Source organism: Kogia breviceps, chromosome 10, assembly GCF_026419965.1.
Source record: "Kogia breviceps isolate mKogBre1 chromosome 10, mKogBre1 haplotype 1, whole genome shotgun sequence".
Taxonomy (NCBI): domain Eukaryota; kingdom Metazoa; phylum Chordata; class Mammalia; order Artiodactyla; family Physeteridae; genus Kogia; species Kogia breviceps.
Window position 1 is genome coordinate 71692270 of NC_081319.1, and position 20324 is coordinate 71712593.

At 37.9% G+C, this 20324-nt stretch overlaps 1 protein-coding gene and 1 pseudogene across 4 annotated transcripts in view; one reads left to right on the forward strand and one right to left on the reverse strand.

Moving 5' to 3' along the window:
• The window catches only part of ZFAND3 (zinc finger AN1-type containing 3), a 329028-nt gene that overhangs the window by 15730 nt on the left and 292974 nt on the right, over positions 1–20324 (forward strand). The gene's annotated exons all lie outside the window — the stretch shown is intronic.
• LOC131764259 (elongation factor 1-alpha 1 pseudogene) lies at positions 17476–19157 on the reverse strand (annotated as a pseudogene).

The window sequence follows — 20324 nt, forward strand, 5'->3', positions numbered from 1 at the left end:
ATATGCATTAATATACGATATTTGTTTTTCTCTTTCTGACTGACTTCACTCTGTATGACAGTCTCTAGATCTGTCCACGTCTCTACAAATAACCCAATTTCGTTCCTTTTTATGGCTGAGTAATATTCTATTGTATACATGTACCACATCTTCTTTATCCATTCGTCTGTCAGTGGGCATTTAGGTTGCTTCCATGACCTGGCTATTGTAAATAGTGCTGCAGTGAACATTGGGGTGCATGTGTCTTTTTGAATTATGGTTTTCTTTGGGTATATGCCCAGTAGTGGGATTGCTGGGTCATATGGTAATTCAATTTTTAGTTTCTTAAGGAACCTCCATACTGTTCTCCATAGTGGCCGTATCAATTTACATTCCCACCAACAGTGCAAGAGGGTTCCCTTTTCTCCACACCCTCTCCAGTGTTTATTGTTTGTAGATTTTCTGATGATGCCCATTCTAACTGGTGTGAGGTGATACCTCATTGTAGTTTTGATTTGCATTTCTCTAACAATTAGTGGTGTTGAGCAGCTTTTCATGTGCCTCTTGGCCATCTGTATGTCTTCTTCGGAAAAATGTCTATTTAGGTCTTCTGCCCATTTTTACATCGTGTTGTTTGTTTCTTTTTTTTTTTTTAAATTAATTTATTAATTTATTTATTTTTGGCTGTGTTGGGTCTTCGTTTCTGTGCGAGGGCTTTCTCCAGTTGTGGCAAGCGGGGGCCAGTCTTCATCGCAGTGCGCGGGCCTCTCACTATCGCGGCCTCTCTTGTTGCGGAGCACAGGCTCCAGACGCGCAGGCTCAGTAGTTGTGGCTCACGGGCTTGGTTGCTCCGCGGCATGTGGGGTCTTCCCGGACCGGGGCACGAACCTGCGTCCCCTGCATCGGCAGGCGGACTCTCAACCACTGCGCCACCAGGGAAGCCCCTGTTTGTTTCTTAAATATTGAGCTGCATGAGCTGTTTATATATTTTGGAGATTAATCCTTTGTCCATTGATCTGTTTGAAAATATTTTCTCCCATTCTGAGGGTTGTCTTTTCGTCTTGTTTATGGTTTCCTTTGTTGTGCAAAAGCTTTTAAGTTTCATTAGGTCCCATTTGTTTATTTTTGTTTTTATTTCCATTATTCTAGGAGGTGGATCAAAAAAGATCTTGCTGTGATTTATGTCAAAGAGTGTTCTTCCTATCTTTTCCTCTAAGAGTTTTATAGTGCCCTAACATTTAGGTTCTAATCCATTTTGAGTTTATTTTTGTGTATGGTGTTAGGGAGTGTTCTAATTTCATTCTTTTACATGTAGCTGTCCAACTTTCCCAGCATGACTTATTGAAGAGACTGTCTTTTCTCCATTGTATATCCTTGCCTCCTTTGTCATAGAGTAGTTGACCATAGGTGCGTGGGTTTATCTCTGGGCTTTCTGTTCTGTTCCATTGATCTGTATTTCTGTTTTTGTGACAGTACCTTATTATCTTGATTACTGTAGCTTTGTAGTATAGTCTGAAGTGAGGGAGTCTGATTCCTCCAGCTCTTTTTTTCCCTCAAGACTGTTTTGGCTACTCGGGGTCTTCTGTGTCTCCATACAAATTTTAACATTTTCTGTTCTCATTCTGTAAAAAATGCCATTGGTAATTTGATAGGGATTACATTGAATATGTAGATTGCTTTGGGTAGTATAGTCATTTTCACAGTATTGATTCTTCCAATCCAAGAACGTGGTATATCTCTCCATCTGTTGGTACCATCTTTAATTTCTTTCAACAGTGTATTATAGTTTTCTGCATACAGGTCTTTTGTCTTCTTAGGTAGGTTTATTCCTAGGTATTTTATTCTTTTTGTTTAAGTGGTAAATGGGAGTGTTTCCTTAATTTCTCTTTCAGATTTTTCATCTTTAGTGTATAGGAATGCAAGAGATTTCTGTGCATTAATTTTGTAATCCTTCCACTTTACCAAATTCATTGATTAGATCTGATAGTTTTCTGGTGGCATCTTTAGGATTCTGTATGTATAGTATCATGTCATCTGCAAACAGTGACAGTTTTACTTCTTCTTTTCCAATTTGTATTCCTCTTATTTCTTTTTCTTCTCTGATTGCGGTGGTAGGACTTCCAAAACTATGTTGAATAATAGTGGCAAGAGTGGACATCCTTGTCTTGTTCCTGATCTTAGAGGAAATGCTTTCAGTTTTTCACCATTGAGAATGATGTTTTTTGTGGGTTTGTCATATATGGCCTTTGTTATGTTGAGGTAGGTTCTCTCTATGCCCACTTTCTGGAGAGTTTTTATCATAAATAGGTGTTGAATTTTGTCAAAAGCTTTTTCTGCATCTATTGAGATGCTCATATGTTTTTTCTTCTTCAATTTGTTCATATGGTGTTTCACATTGATTGATTTCTGTATATTGAAGATTCTTTGCATCCCTGGGATAAATCCCACTTGATCATGGTGTATGATCCTTTTAATGTGTTGTTGGATTCCGTTTGCTAGTATTTTGTTGAGGATTTTTGTATCTATATTCATCAGTGATATTGTCCTGTAATTTTCTTTTTTTGTAGTATGTTTGTTTGGTTTTGGTATCAGGGTGATGGTGGCCTCATAGAATGAGATTGGGAGTGTTTCTTCCTCTGCAATTTTTTGGAAGAGTTTGAGAAGGATAGGTGTTAGTTCTTCTGTAAATGTTTGATAGAATTCACCTGTGAAGCCATCTGGTCCTGGACTTTTGTTTGTTGGAAGGTTTTTAATCACAGTTTCAATTTCATTACTTGTGATTGGTCTGTTCATATTGTCTGTTTCTTCCTGGTTCAGTCTTGGAAGGTTATACCTTTCTAAGAATTTGTCCGTTTCTTCATTTTATTAGCATAGAGTTGCTTGTAGTAGTCTCTTTGGATGCTTTTTATTTCTGCGGGGTTTGTTGTAACTTCTCCTTTTTCATTTCTCATTTTATTGATTTGAGCCCCCTCCCTCTTTTTCTTGATCAGTCCTGCTAGTGGTTTATCAATTTTGTTTATCTTCTCAAAGAACCAGCTTTTAGTTTTATTGATCTTTGCTATTGTTTTCTTTGTTTCTATTTCATTTATTTCTGCTCTGATCTTTATGATTTCTTTCCTTCTGCTAACTTTGAGTTTTGTTTGTTCTTCTTTCTCTGGTTCCTGTAGGTGTAAGGTTAGATTATTTGAGATTTTTCTTGTTTCTTGAGTTAGGCTTGTATAGCTATAAACTTCTCTCTTAGAACTGCTTTTACTGCATCCCATAGGTTTTGGATCGTTGTGTTTTGTCATTTGTCTCTAGGTGTTTTTTGATTTCCTCTTTGATTTCATCAGTGATCTCTTGGTTATTTAGTAATGTATTGTTTAGACTCCATGTGTTTGTGTTTTTTATGTATTTTTTCTCTGTAATTGATTTCTAATCTGATAGCATTGTGGTCAGAAAAGATGCTTGATATATTTCAGTTTTCTTTAATTTACTGAGATTTGATTTGTGACCCAAGATATGATCTGTCCTGGAGAATGTTCCATGCACCCTTGAGAAGAAAGTGTAATCTGCTTTTGGATAGAATGTCCTATAAATATCAATGAAATCTGTCTGGTCTATTGTGTCATTTAAAGCTTGTGTTTCCTTATTAATTTTCTGTTTGGATGATCTGTCCGTTGGTGTAAGTGAGGTGTTAAAGTCCCCCACTATTATTGTGTTGCTGTTGATTTTCTGTTTTAGAGCTGTTAGCAAGTTGCCTTACGTATTGAGGTGCTCCTGTGTTGGGTGCATATATATTTATAATTGTTATATCTTCTTCTTGGATTGATTCCTTGATCATTATGTAGTGTCCTTGTCTCTTGTAACATTCTTTATTTTAAAGTCTGTTTTATCTGGTATGAGTATTGCCACTCCAGCTTTCTTTTCATTTCCATTGGCATGGAATATCTTTTTCCATTCCCTCACTTTCAGTCTGTATGTGTCCCTAGGTCTGAAATGGGTCTCTTGTAGACAGCATATAGATGGGTCTTGTTTTTGTATCCATTCAGCAAGCCTGTGTCTTTTGGTTGGAGCATTAAATCCATTCATGTTCAAGGTAATTATTGATATGTATGTTCCTATGACCATTTTCTGAATTGTTTTGGGTTTGTTTTTGCAGATCCTTTTCTTCTCTTGTGTTTCCCACTTAGAGAAGTTCCTTTAGTATTTGTTGTAGAGCTGGTTTGGTGGTGCTGTATTCTCTTAGCTTTTACTTGTCTGTAAAGCTTTTGATTTCTCTATGGAATTTGAATGAGATCCTTGCTGGATAGAGTAATCTTGGTTGTAGGTTCTTCCCTTTCATCACTTTAAGTATATCATGCCACTCCCTTTTGGGTTGTAGAGTTTCTGCTGAGAAATCAGCTGTTAACCTTATGGGAGTTCCCTTGCAAGTTATTTGTCGTTTTTCCCTTGCTGCTTTCAATAATTTTTCTTTGTCTTTAATTTTTGCCAGTTTGATTACTGTGTGTCTTGGCATGTTTCTCCTTGTGTTTATCCTGTATGGGACTGTCTGCGCTTCCTGGGCTTGGGTGGCTATTTCCTTTCCCATGTTAGGGAAGTTTTCAACTATAATGTTTTCAAATATTTTCTCTGGTCCTTTCTCTCTCTCTTCTCCTTCTGGGACCCCTATAATGTGAATGTTGTTGCCTTTAATGTTTTCCCGGAGGTCTCTTAGGCTGTCTTCATTTGTTTTCAGTTTTATTTTCTTTATTCTGATCCACGGCCGTGAATTCCACCATTCTGTCTTCCAGGTCACTTATCTGCTTTTCTGCCTCAGTTTTTCTGATATTGATTCCTTCTAGTGTATTTTTCATTTCAGTTATTGTATTGTTCATCTCTGTTTGTTTTTTCTTTAATTCTCCTAGGTGTTTGTTAAACATTTTTTGCATCTTCTCCATCTTTGCATCCATTCTTTTTCCGAGGTCTTGCATCTTTTCACTATCATTATTCTGAATTTTTTTTCTGGAAAGTTGCCTATCTCCACTTCATTTAGTTGTTTTTCTGGGTTTTATTTTGTTCCTTCATCTTGTACATAGTCCTCTGTCTTTTCATCTTGTCTTTTTTTCTGTGAATATGCTTTTTGTTCAACATACTGCAGGATTGTAGTTCTTCTTGCTTCTGCTGTCTGCCCTCTGGTGGATAAGGCTATCTATGAGGCTTGTGCAAGTTCCCTAATGGGAGGGACTGGTGGTGGGTAGAGCTGAGTGTTGCTCTGGTGAGCAGAGCTCAGTAAAACTTTAACCTCTTCCCAGCTGATGGGTGGGGTTGGGTTCCCTCTCTGTTGGTTGTTTGATCTGAGTCAGCCCAACACTGGAGACTACCTGAGCTCTTTGCTGGGGCTAATGGCGGATGCTGGGAGGGCTCACGCCAAGGAGTACTTCCCAGAACTTCTGCTGCCAGTGTCCTTGGCCCCCACGTTTAGCCACAGCCACCACCCACCTCTGCAGGAGACCCTCCAACACTAGCCAGTTGGTGTGGTTCAGTCTCCCCTGGGGTCAATGTTCCTTCCCATGGTTCCCGATGAGCACACTACTTTTTGTTTGCCCTCCAGGAGTGGAGTCTCTGTTTCCCCCAGTTCTGTCGAAGTCCTGCAATCAAATCCCACTATCCTTCAAAGTCTGATTCTTTAGGAATTCCTCCTCCCATTGCCGGATGCCCAGGTTGGGAACCTGACGTGGGGCTCTGAACCTTCATTCCAGTGGGTGGACTTCTGTGGTATAAATATTCTCCAGTTTGTAAATCACCCACCCAGCAGTTATGGGATTTGATTTTACTGTGATTGCGCCCCTCCTACCGTCGCATTGTGGCTTCTCCTCTTTCTTTGGATGTGGGGTATCTTTTTTGGTGAGTTTCAGTGTCTTCCTGTTGATGGTTGTCCAGCAGCTAGTTGTGATTCTGGTGTTCTCGCAAGAGTGAGTGAGAGCACGTCCTTCTGCTCCACCATCTTGGTTCCTAATCTAGTTTATATTTCTAAAAAAACCAAAGCTTGAACTTCCAACATTTTAGATTTTAAGGGGTACCTTGTTCTTAGGTCGTTTAGTTTCTGGTGGACAAGATTGCACTCACCTCATTTGTCTTGATATCTTACTTAATTTTATAGATTTAATCCTCCTTTCTCAGCTTTGGGTTTTCTAGAAAGAAGTCTGTTTAATCTGCACTTCCATCCCTAATATTTAGATGTCTTTTCTGAAGTCTTTCTAATCGCATGTTATATTTTTGAAGTGCATCTTCAAAAATATACATCTTCAGTGTTGCTGAAGACAATATATAGATATATTTTCTCTATTCCCTCCTTACCTCCCACCCATAGGTTGGGATGGCGTAGAAAGAAACTGATCATGTGGGAGTTAGTAAAATATGTTTCTTCAAAATAAAGTTCAGTATATATTTAGGAAAAATTAAGTGAGGTATGAAGTAATATGAGGGCGCACACTTCTTGGGTGATACTGATTTATACTGTTTTACTCATTATTATGGTTTGTGTGTCAGTATGACACAGAAGAGAGTACATATTAGTCCATACATAGTGTGATTGAGAGTTAAGGTCAAACTGCATTTTTCATGTATTGTGAAAATATTATTTTGTTGCATGTTATTTTCTATAAAGTCTTCTGTTTATTTAGCTATATGACTGCTCTATTAGACTGTAAGGAATTTTAAGCATTTCAGCATTTGAATTCTGTGATCAAGAACAGTTAGGTCATTTGAATTTTAGATGAGCTCTTATTAAAGTACAATTGTATACTGTTGTGTTAATGGTAAATACGTTAATGTTAAATATGTGTTAATGTTAAATATACAAAGATACACCTTAAATTTGTTTAAAATGATGTGGTTATGGTTTAATAGTCTCATAAGTATATTGGCAACTTGCTGTTGCTGGATTTTAGAATATCCCAGCCTGAAGCTGTTTTGACTCCCTGCTTCTTTACAACATGGAGACTGACAAGAAGGTCCAGGGCCTTGCCTGGATCTGCAGACAAGGACAACTTGCAGTATTTTAACCTAGAAAGATTAGAAAGGTGGTGCTTGATCTCCTGGCTCAGAATTTCATGCATGTTTGAAGTGCTGCTGATGATATTTGTTTTAGCTAAAATCTTGGGATTGTCATTTTCTAGTTAAGAGATTGAAAAATTTTGAATATGGCCTTAATATTATATTATTGAACATAGTACAATTCACATACCTTAAAATTCATCCTTTAAAAGTGTACAGTTTAGTGATTTTTAGTATATTCAGAAAGTTGTGCAGCTGTCACCACCATCAAGCTCCAGAAAATTTTTACCTCAAAAAGAAATCATGTACCCACTAGCAGTCACTCCACATTGCTCTTTCCCTCTGGCAGTCACAAATCTAACTCTCTGTTTTTATTGATTTGCCAGTTCTGAACATTTTATATAAGTGGAATCATAAAACATGTGGCCTTTTGTGTCTGCCTCCTTTCACTTAGTAGAATGGTTTTAAGGTTCATCTGTGTTGTAGTATATATTAGTACTTCATTTCTTTTTATGCTTGAATAATATTCCTTTGTATGGGTATACCACATTTTGTTTATCCATTCATCAGTTGATGGACATTGTGGATTGTTACCAGTTTTTGGCTAGTATGAATAATGCCATGAACATTTGTGTACAAGTTTTTGTTTGAACACCTGTTTTCAACTCTCTTGGATATATACCTAGGAGGGGAAGCTGGGTCATGTGGTAATGCGATTTTTAACTTTTTGAGTAACTGCCATATTGTTTTCCAGAGTGGCTGCACCATTTTACATTCCCACCAGCAACGTATGAGGGTTCCAGTGTCTCCATATCCTTGCCCATCTTTTTGATCATATCCATCGTAGTGGGTATGAAGTAGCGTCTCATTGTGGTTTTGATTTGCTTTTGCTAATGACTAATGATGTTGAACATCTTTTCATGTGCCTGTTGGCCATTTGTATATCTTCTTTGGAGAAATGCTTGTTCAATCCTTTGTCAGTTTTTCAGTTGGATTATGTGTTTTTATTGTTGAGTTATAAACCTTTTTTTATTGGTATATATTTTGGTTACTAGTCCTTATCAGATATACGATTTACATATACTTTCTCCCATTCCGTAGGTGGTTTTTCACTATTTTTGAGATAGTGCCCAGCCGCTCCGTGGCACGTGGGATCTTCCCGGACTGGGGCACGAACCTGTGTCCCCTGCATCGGCAGGCGGATTCCCAACCACTGCGCCACCAGGGAAGCCCTATCTTTTTTTTTTTGGTTGCTTGTGGTTTTGATGTCATATCTAAGAAAATGTTGCCTGATCCAAGATCATGAAGGTTTACAACTATGTTGTATCATTAAAATTATGTCTTAAAGTCTTAGCTCTTTTGTTTAAATTGTTGATCCATTTTGAGTCAATTTTTATATATAGTGTGAGACAGGGTTCCTCCTTTATTCTTTTGCATGTGGGTAATCTGATTTCCCCCACACAATTTGTTGAAAAAACTATTCTTTCCCCATTGAATTGTCTTGGCACCCTTGTCAAAAATCAGTTAACCGTAAATGTAAAAGTTTACTTCTGGACTCACAGCTTTATTCCATTGCTGCCTATATCCCACTGTCTTGGATACTTACTTTCTAGTAAGTTTTGAAATCAGAAAGTGATTCCTCCAACTTTGTTCTTCTTCATCAAGATTGTTTTGAGTATTTTGGGTCCTTTGCATTTCCATATGAATTTTAGGATTAGCTTGTCAATTTCTGCAAAACCAGCTAGGAATTTGATAAGGGATTGCATTGCATCTCTTAGGTTAATTTGGGGACTGTTGCCATGTTAACAGTATTTAGTCTTCCTACACTTGAATGTTGGGATATCTTTTCATTTATCTGTGTCTTCAATTTCTTTTACTTTTTTTTTGGCCGTACCATGTGTCATGTGGGATCTTAGTTCTCTGACCAGGGATTGAACCTATGCCCCCCCCACTGGAAGGCAGAGTCTTAACCACTGGACCACCTGGGAAGTCCTATGTCTTCAATTTCTTTCAACAATATTTTATAGTTTTAAGTGTAGAAGGCTTGCACTTCTTTGTTAAATTTATACCTGTTTTATTTTGATACTCATAAGTGGAATTGTTTTCTTAATTTCATTTTCAGATTGTGTAGTGATAGCATATAGAAATACAGTTGATTTTTGTGTGTTGTTCTTGTATCCTGCAAACTTGCTGAACTTAGCTCCAGTAATTTTTTAGTGAATTCCTTAGGATGTTTCTATATACGAGATCATGTCATCTGCAAATAGGGATAGTTTTACTTCTTTTTTTCCCCCAATCTGGATGCCTTTTATTTCATTTTCTTGCTTAATTGCCCTGCCAAGAACTTGTAATACAAGGTTAAATAGAAATGATGAAAGCAGACATCCTTGTCTTATTCTGGATCTTATGGGGGAAGCTTTCAGTCTTTCACCATTAAGTAATGAAGTTAGCAGTGGTGATGATTTTAGCTTTTTTGTAAATCCCTTTTATCAGGATGAAGAAGTTCCTTTGTATCCTTAGTTTGTTGAGTTTATTTCTTTATTTTCATGAAGGGGTATTGTATTTGGTCAAATGCTTTTTCTGTGTCTAATTGAGACTGTCATGTGGTTTTTTGTCCTTTAATCTTTCACTACATGATCTATTAGTTTGGTTAATTTTCTGATGCTAAACCAGCCTTGCATTCCTGGGATAAATCCTATTTGGTCTTAGTGTATAATCCTTTTTATTTGTTGCTGGATTTGGTTTGCTAGTATTTTATTGAGGATTTTTGTGACTATATGATATTTTGGTTTCTAGTTTTCTTTTGTTGTGATATTTTTGTCTGGTTTTGGTATCAGGGTAATACTGGGCTCATAGAGTGAATTGGGATGTGTTCCCTCCTCTTCCATTTTTTTGGGAAGAGTATGAAGAATTGGTATTCATTCTTCTTTAAATATTTGGTAAAATTCATCAGTGAATCCATCTGTACTTGGGCTTTTCTTTGTGGAAAGTTTTAAAATTACCAGTTCCATCTCCTTACTTGTAGGTCTATTCAGATTTTGTAATTTTTCTTGTGAGTTTTTGTACTTTGTGTTTTTCTAGAAATTTATCCATTTCATCAAAGTCATCTTCCCTTATATCTTTTTAATTATCTGTAGCATTGGTTGTGATGTCCAGTCTTTCATTCCTGGTTTAATAATTTGGGTCTTCTCTCTGTTTTTTCTTGGTCAGTCCAGCTAAAAGTTCGTCAGTTTTGTTGAATTTTTTCAAAGAACCAACTTTTAATTTACTTACTTAAAAGTTTTTCTTTTTTTATAGCATTACTTTCTGCTCAGCTTTATTATTTCATTTCTTCTGCTTCTTTACGTATAATTTGATCTTTTTCTCATGTTTTAAGGTGGAAGATTAGTTTGATTTGAGATCTTTCTTCTTTTTTAATATAGTCATAGACAGGTATAAATTACCCTCTAAGCACTCCCTTAACTGCATCCTGTAAATTTTGGTGTATTGTTTTCATCTCAGAGTATTTTCTAATTTCTTTTTGTTTCAGTCTTTTTTTTTTTTTTTTTAAGGTATTAGCTCAAATATACATTACTACTGGAAGCAGTAACAGTTGCTACCATTTACAGGATGACTGTCACTTTATATGTATTATTTTCCTAATCCTCATAGGATTAGGAGGATTATGTGTGGTTGTGAAATAGTGGTTTCCTGTTTTACAGACAGGAAATTGAAGCTTAGTCAGTTTTCCAAGATTTTGCATAGCAAATCAGTGGCCTGACTCTTCAGAGCTTGTATTCCTCTCACTATGCTACACTCCCACTCTTGGTAAGTAGTGGTAATTCCTTTACATAGAAGGTTAAATGCAAGTAGCTGGACAGCATTTAATATTTGTCACATTCTATTCACATATAGCATGCCATCTTTTCTTCCATTTAAACATTTGAAATTTAGACTTTCCTTCCCAGATGTTACAAGGACTTTGGCTGGGCTTGGCTTTTAAATGTGTGTTTTGTGGAAGCCCTGCTGAATCAAAAAAGAGCTTTAAATGGTATTTTGTATTCAGATTCTGATATGAAAGATAACTTATGTCCACAATTTGTTAACTCTTGTTTTAGGTGGGTCATTGCTGTGTTGAAGAGCAAGTGTTTAAATATTTTCATCTTTATTTTTAATTTTTTTTGTACAGTTGAATTGCTTGTGGGACAAAGAAGAGCCTTTGTTGACCCTTGGAAAAATTGGCCAAGGGAATTAGTATGCATTTCCTGCCTCTTACCAGATTTCTGTTATTATACGGTTGTATAAAGGATACATTTTTGTATCTTAATTCATAATGGTGCTGAGCACATTATAAGTAATCAGTAAATAATGAATGATGAAGGCCTTGGGATAAACTTTAATCAGCCCCTTTTTCTTTTTGTTTCTTTTGTCCACAGGGTATGTTGTGATTATAAACTTTGAGCTTAGAATTTTAGACTTAAACTAAAATTCTTAAAAGAAAGTTTATTTTTTCCTGAAGATCACTACTTTAAAAAAAAGAGAGGGAGAGAATTTTGGTTTTTTTTGAGAGGGAGAGAAAGTGTACTCTTAAATATGTCTCAGTTTTCTGCTGATGACCCTGTCTTCAAGTATGGTACTATTTCCCATATGAATGAATAATCTTTTTTTGTTTATTTTGCAGATTATGTTCATTATGGGTTATTATAAGGTATTGGGTATAATTCCCTGTGCTATATAGTAAATCCTTATTGGTTATCTATTTTAAGTATAAAATATCTGTTAATCCCATATTCCTAATTTGTCCTTCCCCCTGCCTCCCCTTGGTAACATAAGTTTGTTTTCTGTCTGTGAGTCTGTTTCTGTTTTGTATATTGATTCATTTGTATTATTTTTAGATTCCACATATAAATTATATATTTATTTGTCTTTCTCTGACTTATTCTCTAGGGTCATTCATGTTGCTGTAAATGGCAATATTTTATATAATTTTTTTTTTTTTTTTTGCGGTACGCGGGCCTCTCACTGTTGTGGCCTCTCCCGTTGTGGAGCACAGGCTCCAGATGCGCAGGCTCAGCAGCCATGGCTCACGGGCCTAGCCACTCTGCGGCATGTGGGATCCTCCCGGACCGGGGCACGAACCCGTGTTCCCTGCATCTTTAGGCGGACTCTCAACCACTGCGCCACCAGGGAAGCCCCTATACATGTATATTTTATATATATGTGTAATATATATATGTGTGTGTGTGTATATATATATATATATATATATATATATATATATATATCACATCTTCTTAAGCCAATCTTCTGTTGATGGGCACTTGGGTTGCTTCCATGTCTTGGCAGCTGTAAATAGTGCTGTTATGAACATTGGGGTGCATGGATTTTTTCAAATTAAAGTTTTCATTTTTTCCCCACTGTATAGCGAGAATTGGAATTGCTGGATCATATGGTAGTTATACTTTTATTCTTTTAAATTTATTTTAATTAATTTATTTTTGGTTGCATTGGGTCATTGTTGCTGTGTGTGGGCTTTCTCTAGTTGCAGTAAGCGGGGACTGCTCTTTGTTGCGGTGTGTGGGCTTCTCATTGTGGTAGCTTCTGTTGCGGAGCATGGGCTCTAGGTGCGTGGGCTTCAGTAGTTGTGGCTCGCAGGCTCTAGAACGCAGCCTCAGTAGTTGTGGCACCCGGGTTCAGTTGCTCTGTGGCATGTGGGATCTTGCTGGACGAGGGCTCGAACCCATTTCCCTGCATTGGCAGGCGGATTCTTAACACTGTGCCACCAGGGAGGTCCCTACTTTTAGTTTTTTAAGGAACCCTCCGTACTGTTTTCCACAGTGGCTACACCAATTTACATTCCCATCAACAGTGTACGAGGGTTCCCTTTTCTCCACATCCTCTGCAGCATGTATTGTTTGTAGACTTTTTGATGATAGCCTGAAATGAATAATCTTAAAGTTATGCTGAATCTGTTGAGTAGCTGTAGGGATTAGGAGAAATTTATTTTCAAAACCATGATGAGGTCGTGATGTAAAGCCTTAGGTGCTGCTGCTGATCTTCATGGGGAATCTGTTTGAAATGGACAAGATAATTTACTTGGTGATAACTGCTTGAATTAGCACCTTTTAAATTTTTTAGTAGTGTTGTGAACCTTGGATTTGCAAGAGGTATTTAGTAGCACTCCCAGAATAATGCCAGTAAGCCATTAAACTCAACAGTGTCTGTCTCCCCTATTACTTTGTGTACTGGAATGTGAGTGAGACAAAAAGACCTGTTGTAAATGGGGGGTAGTAATTCTTCACTCATAGAGGTATCTGTGAGTCAACACTAATCACTGTGGGTCAGGTGTTTGTACTGGAAAGTTCTCTTAAGTGACCTTATTCCTTTATGGTAATAATCTGTTTAAATAATTCTTTCCTTATTTGTCCAGCAACACAGGTGGTTTTGAGAGGTTGTTAGTAACATCATGGAATCATAATAATATATAACACTTGTGTAGAACTTTATTTTTAAAATGGTTTCATGTATGTTATCTTATTTATCCTCACAAGCCTGTTTTGGGCAGGACAGATATTGGAATTTTACAGGTGCAAAAACCAGCTGGCTGCTTCAGGCCTGGTTACCTTCACAGGGTTGGTGTTGCTTTTTTTTTTTTTCCTTTAAATTGCAAATTTACACTTACTTAAAAAAAATCAAATCAATTTACTTTTGGCTGTGTTGGGTCTTTGTTGCTGCGCGTGGGCTTTCTTTAGTTGTGGCGAGCGCGGACTACTCTTCATTGAGGTGCACAGGCTTCTCATTGTGGTGGCTTCTCTTGTTGTGGAGCATGGGCTCTAGATGCATGGGCTTCAGTAGTTGCAGCACACGGGCACAGTATTTCTGGCTCGCGGGCTCTAGAGCACAGGCTGAGTAGTTGTGGCACACAGGCTTAGTTGCTCTGTGGCATGTGGGAATTCCTGGACCAGGGATAAAACCTGTGTCCCCTGTATTGGCAGGCGGATTCTTAACCACTGCGCCAACAGGGAAATCTCAGTGTCTGTTTTTGAGACATTGCTGTCTGTGGCCTGGTCCTTTGCTTCCCAAACTAGAAAGTTATATTGAAGGTTTCCTAAGACTTTTGGGATGGGTAATTATGCTAACCAGACTCATAAGAGACCAGTTGATTAGAAAAACCAGAGATAAGAGGAAGATTAATTACATTAATAAAGCACGGAACCAATTGATTAAAAGCTTTTTATGCTGTACTTCATCTGTGACTATAATGCTTTTATATGTTTGCCTCAGTCCAGAGCATCCCTTTTGTGAATTCAGGGTACTTGAGGAACAGTAATTGGTTAGAAGTTTGTTGGGTGATAGAAGAATCAGCACAGAGGGAACTGGATGGTCTTGAGTAAATATTTTACTCCAGTAATGAAGGTGGGTAATGATAGTCCCTATTCCAAAGAGAGGCTCCAAATGAGCCTTAATTCTTTGAGTAATAGCATAATGGAAAGAGACTGTTTTACTAATATCAAATTTTCATTTTTTCCCTAACATTTTATCATGAAATAATTGTATTTATCATGAAAAAAAAATTGAAACAATTATACACAAATTGTACACCTGTTTACCTACCACCCAGATTCCGTAATATTTTGCTTTATTTGCTTTCTACTCTGTTATCTTATTTTTTTATTTTCCAAGTAAATTGCAGACATCGGTACATTTACCCCCAAATATTTCAATATGCATATTATTAACTTTTAAAAAAATTTGAATTACAGTTTAGAGTGGAAAACAGAAAAATCTTAAGTACACTGTTTGATGAGTTTTGACACATGTACTTATCTGTGTAACCCAAACCTCTATCAAGATATACATCATACTGTATATACCATATTGTACTCTCATTGTGAAAAGTTCCCTCATGTTTCTTTCCAGTCATTCTGCTCCCTGTTCTTCCCTCACTGGGAAAAATTTTTTTCCTACTGTAGATCATTTTTGCCTGATTTGGAAGTCATGTAAATGGAATCACATGGTATGTACTCTTTGTAAGGCTTCCTTGACTCAGTGTAATGTTTTTGACATTCATCAGTCTTGAGTATATCAGTAGTTTGTTTTTTTTTATTGTGTACTTTTTAATAGTTTCTATTGTGTGAATATACCACTATTTTGTTTCTCTGTTCTCCTGTTTATAGATACCCTAATTTGCTTTTTAAATTATAACTACAAAAGTCACTTATCAGCAAGCATTCTTACCTGACGTCAGGAAATGGGCTAGAATTGATTGTAATTTTCTTAGGTAACTTTGTATTCCGGCCTTGTTTTTTCTAGTTGCCTTGATTTGATTTTAGGTATGGTTTGTGAGATACCCTAGCTCTGTGCACATCCCAGTTGCAAAACCATCTGATCCATTATGTGTTGATCCATTATCTTAGTGCTTTTAGCCCACTGTCTACTGACTATTAAGGTGATTTGCTTTTTAAACAAAACTGCCTGTCCTCACTTGTGATCCAATTTTGTAAAATCCTGCCTGTCTCCATGAAGCCAAAGACAACACTGAGAGCTAATATGAGAGTTTTGTTTTGGGAACTTTGTGGTCCACTGTATTCTTGTTCAGAGACCATGTTTGCCTAATGATTTGACATTTGAGCCTGTTTTGCAGTTACTTGGCTTTTTTCTCATTAAAAAAACCTTTAATATATCCAACAATCTTTGGTAAATGAGACCTCTTTTCCTTTTCTTCTCTGGATCAGACATCCCATGTTTCTTTAACACAAAGCTCTGATAATTTTTCTACCATCAGGGTGGGTCCTTGTTTCTTAAAAAAAAAAAAGAAAAAAAAAAAAGGATTGGAACATATCCCCAAAGTTAATAGATGTCTAACTAATGCTGGGTGTAATAAGATTATCTCTTAACTTTGCATGTGTTATACTGCTTTAAAAATAATGCTACATGATTCCCTCTCCTCAATCTCTTGCTCTTCAAGTTGCTCTATATTATTAATGTATTTAGCATGGGTGATCTTTCGGTCTTTTTTTTTTTTTTTTTTTTTTTTTTTGTGGTACACGGGCCTCTCACTGTTGTGGCCTCTCCCGTTGCGGCGGAGCACAGGCTCCGGACATGCAGGCTCAGCGGCCATGGCTCATGGGCTCAGCTGCTCCGTGGCATGTGGGATCTTCCCAGACCGGGGCACGAACCCGTGTCCCCTGCATCGGCAGGTGGATTCTCAACCACTGTGCCACCAGAGAAGCCCCCTTTGGTCATTTTCGACTAATCTTTTTTTTTTAACATCTAAATTTGGTAAACCGTACTTATATTATTCTTTATCAAGTTTTTATAGAATTCATTTATCAGTTCATATTTTATCTTGATATATGTATTGTGTATTTTCCTCTGAGAGAAACTAAATTGGAATATTAGAGTTTAGTAAGTGGAATAACTTGAATCTGAGATCATAAGACTCTAATAAATGATTTTTGGAAGAAATATTGGTAGTTGGAACTTGCTGAACCTTTGTTCTATTCTTTTAGGGAATCTGCTGATAAACTGAGGGTTGGGAAGGGCCCTTGCAAGTGCTTATAGCTAACAGTGAGTCCTCAAGGCTTAATGATACGTCAGAGAAGAACCTCACAAAACCTATGATAATTTCAAAAACTTATAACTTTTCTTGTGGTTATTTACTTTCCAGCTTGGTTCTTTACTTGACATTAATAACCAGAAGCAGAGCAAAATGTTCTGAATTTCATCTTTCCTTTATCTGTTTCCTGATGGAATTTCTTAGGAGCAAGGAATTGGTCTGAAGAGAATAGGTTAGAGATGTGGATAGTTTATGAAAACTTAAAGATATTCAGGGGAGGAACTATTTTCCTTTTTTTTCTGCCCCTCATCTCTCTGATTTGACGTTTTGCCGATCTTTTTCATATGCATCCAGCCGTGTTGCTATTTTTTGGGGATTTGGGAGTATGGCAGAGGCCTCAGGAGAAGAACACCATGGGAAATGGTTTGCAAGGAGGCCTAGCACAGAGTTGCTGGAGGCATGGGGGGAAGTTCTGAAACTGTTCTCCTTTTACCTAGTACCCGTCAAAGCTTGAAAGAAGGAAGTCAAAGCAGTTTCCACTTTCACAGTCCTCCTCCCTTTACTGGGCACTGTGCTAACTGGAAGTGCCATACTGTGCAGGAGAATGTGGCTGGTGGGATGAGAAAGAGAAATAAGTTAGAGCCCAGGGTCTACTCATTGTTAAAAGTAGGTGTCTATTTGGGGGCTGATACCATCTTTCATTCTGTGAAAGCATAGATAAGAATGGCATTTGCCATCATCTTAGTGCACCAAAAAGACATTTTAAAGTTGTTAGGAGTACAATGGTTTGGTTTTTTTCAAAGGAAGTATCTTTTAAAAAATTTAAAAGTATTACATGCTTATTTTAAGCAATTCAGAGTTGTATATAGCATAAAATGAAAGTTGTTTCTTACCCACTTCCTTTTTCTAAATTTTTCTCATTAAACTTTTTTAATGGGTCTCAAATTCTGTGACAGAGTTTTGGTCAAGTTGTTTCCATTAAAAAGTACTGATTTTAAAAACTAATAAAACTGCCACACACAAAACAAATGGTCCACAAAACTCTCTCCTTTCCTTCTGAAAGTTTTATGATGCATTGTTATCATTAACCAGTCTTTTGCTATTAAACTTAAATGGCCAATTGAGACAAACAATTCTGAGTCCGGTCTTCCACCACTGGTTAAGACTGGGGTGGCAGGTATTGGGGATAATATTCATTTAGCCTTCTGAGCTTTCTGGGCAGACTTGGTGACCTTGCCAGCTCCGGCTGCTTTCTTGTCCACTGCTTTGATGACACCCACAGCAACCGTCTGTCTCATGTCACGAACAGCAAAATGGCCCAGAGGAGGATAGTCAGAGAAGCTCTCAACACACATGGGTTTGCCAGGAACCATATCAATGATGGCAGCATCACCAGATTTCAAGAATTTGGGGCCATCTTCCAGCTTTTTCCCAGAACGACGATCAGTCTTCTCCTTCAGCTCAGCAAACTTGCAAGCAGTGTGAGCTGTGTGATAACCCAGCACAGGTGCATATCCGCCACTGATTTTGCCTGGGTGGTTCAAGATAATCATCTGAGCTGTGAAGCCAGCTGCTTCTGTTGGTGGGTCATTTTTGCTGTCACCAGCTGCATTGCCACGATGAACATCTTTGACAGACACGTTGTTGACATTGAAGCCCACATTGTCCCCACGAAGGGCTTCACTCAAAGATACATGGTGCATTTCAACAGACTTCACTTCAGTTGTTACGTTGCCTGGAGCAAAGGTGAGCACCATGCCAGGTTTGCAAACACCAGTCTCCACTCGACCCACAGGGACAATGCCAATACCACCAATTTTGTAGACATCCTGGAGGGGCAAAGGCAAGGGCTTGTCCGTTGGGCAAGTTGGTGGCAGGATGCAATCCAGAGTTTCAAGCATTGTGGTTCCACTGGCATCGCCATCTTTACGGGTGACTTTCCATCCCTTGAACCCACAGCATGTTAGCACTTGGCTCCAGCATGTTGTCACCATTCCAGCCAGAAATTGGCACAAATGCTACTGTGTTGGGGTTGTAGCCAGTTTTCTTAATATAGGTGCTGACTTCCTTAACAGTTTCCTCATATCTCTTCTGGCTATAGGGTGGCTCAGTGGGATCCATTTTGTTAACAATTAGTTTCACATCCAGAGTGTAGGCCAGAAGGGCATGCTCACAGGTCTGCCCATTGTTGGAAATACCTGCTTCAGATTCACCAACACCAGCAGCAACAATCAGGACAGCACAGTCAGCCTGGGATGTGCCTGTAATCATGTTTTTGATGAAGTCTCTGTGTCCTGGGGCATCAATGATGTTCACATAGTACTTGCTGGTCTCGAATTTCCATAGGGAGATATCAGTGGTGATACCACACTCGCATTCAGCTTTCAGTTTGTCCAAGACCCAGGCATACTTGAAGGAGCCCTTTCCCATCTAAGCAGCCTCCTTCTCGAACTTTTCAGTGGTTCTCTTGTTGATCCCACCACATTTGTAGATCAGATGGCCAGTAGTGGTAGACTTCCCTGAATCTACACATCCAATGACAACGATGTTGATGTGGGTCTTCTCCTTTCCCATTTTTGCTTAGGTTTAGCGGTGGTTTTCACGACACTTGTGTCCTGGCGGCAAACCTTTTGTGAAAAAGGCCCCACTTCCTTTTTAAATACTACTTTCCAGAGATGACTACTTCCTGGTATCTAACCTTCCAGACCAGAGGGTTTTCTTTGGTGTAAAGAATCAATGCATCACTTGGGTATACTCAAGGAGTTTGATTTTTATAACCTTTCAGAGGAACTTGACTGATGTTAGGTCATTTTGCATTTCTTAGGAGGAATTAGGACACTTTGGTTGTCTTTTTTATGCTCTGAGAGTTGACAGCATATTCTGTTAGAAACCTATCCAATACGTTGTAACTTCTGAGTTTTTATTTCCTTTTATAAGTGAAACAGTATTTTGGTTGTGGTGTGGTGAAAGCCCTGAAAGCTGGAGCTGCGACATGATTACTGTTCCAGTTATCTGGTGCTTCTTAGCAAACTACTCTAAAATTTAGGGCCTTAAAAAAGCAATTTATTATTATTTCTCAATCTTCTACTGGTGGCATGGCTGATGCAGTGGCAATCTTGAGAGGGAGAGGTAATAATTACAGAACACCCTTCTTATTACTCATTAGTCTTCTGGGTTAAAATTTACCATGCTTAGGCACAGTTCCAAGGTAAATTAATTTTGTTTTTGGTGGTAAAGGGGTAGAAAACATGAATAAAATTTGTTTACGGGAAAGGTTTTTAATGATGTAAGTAAGAAAATAAACTCTAGAGGAAGAACGTAAGATTTCCTAGTCCCCACTCCCCTCGAGGAAACATATGCAACTTATTCTTTTAAGAATTGCTGTATTGCTTTTTCTTACTGATAACAGTGATAACTTGCAGAATTTAAGAAAACGGTTTTTGAAGCAGGTTGATATATTGCATGTGTCATCAAGGGAGATAGGTATGCCAGTCCCCACTTCCTCAGAGACTTGCTAGGCCAGACATCCCTTTCCTGTAACTCAGTCCCCTCTAAATATATCCTCTTAGACATTGTAAAGTGCTTTGGGAAATGATGATGAAGTGGGTTGAAGCTAGCATGGTTCATAATTTTTCCAACTCTTTGGCTTAAAATGAGCCCCCTTGCTTATCTTCAAGATGCTTATTTTTAGAGACTTAATGGGAAGGTTTTTCTTTTCCTGGTTGGATTTTAAAAATGAAATTCTCCTTTTGTAATTTGTTTTAGAACTTGAACTGCCCTGCATTCTGGG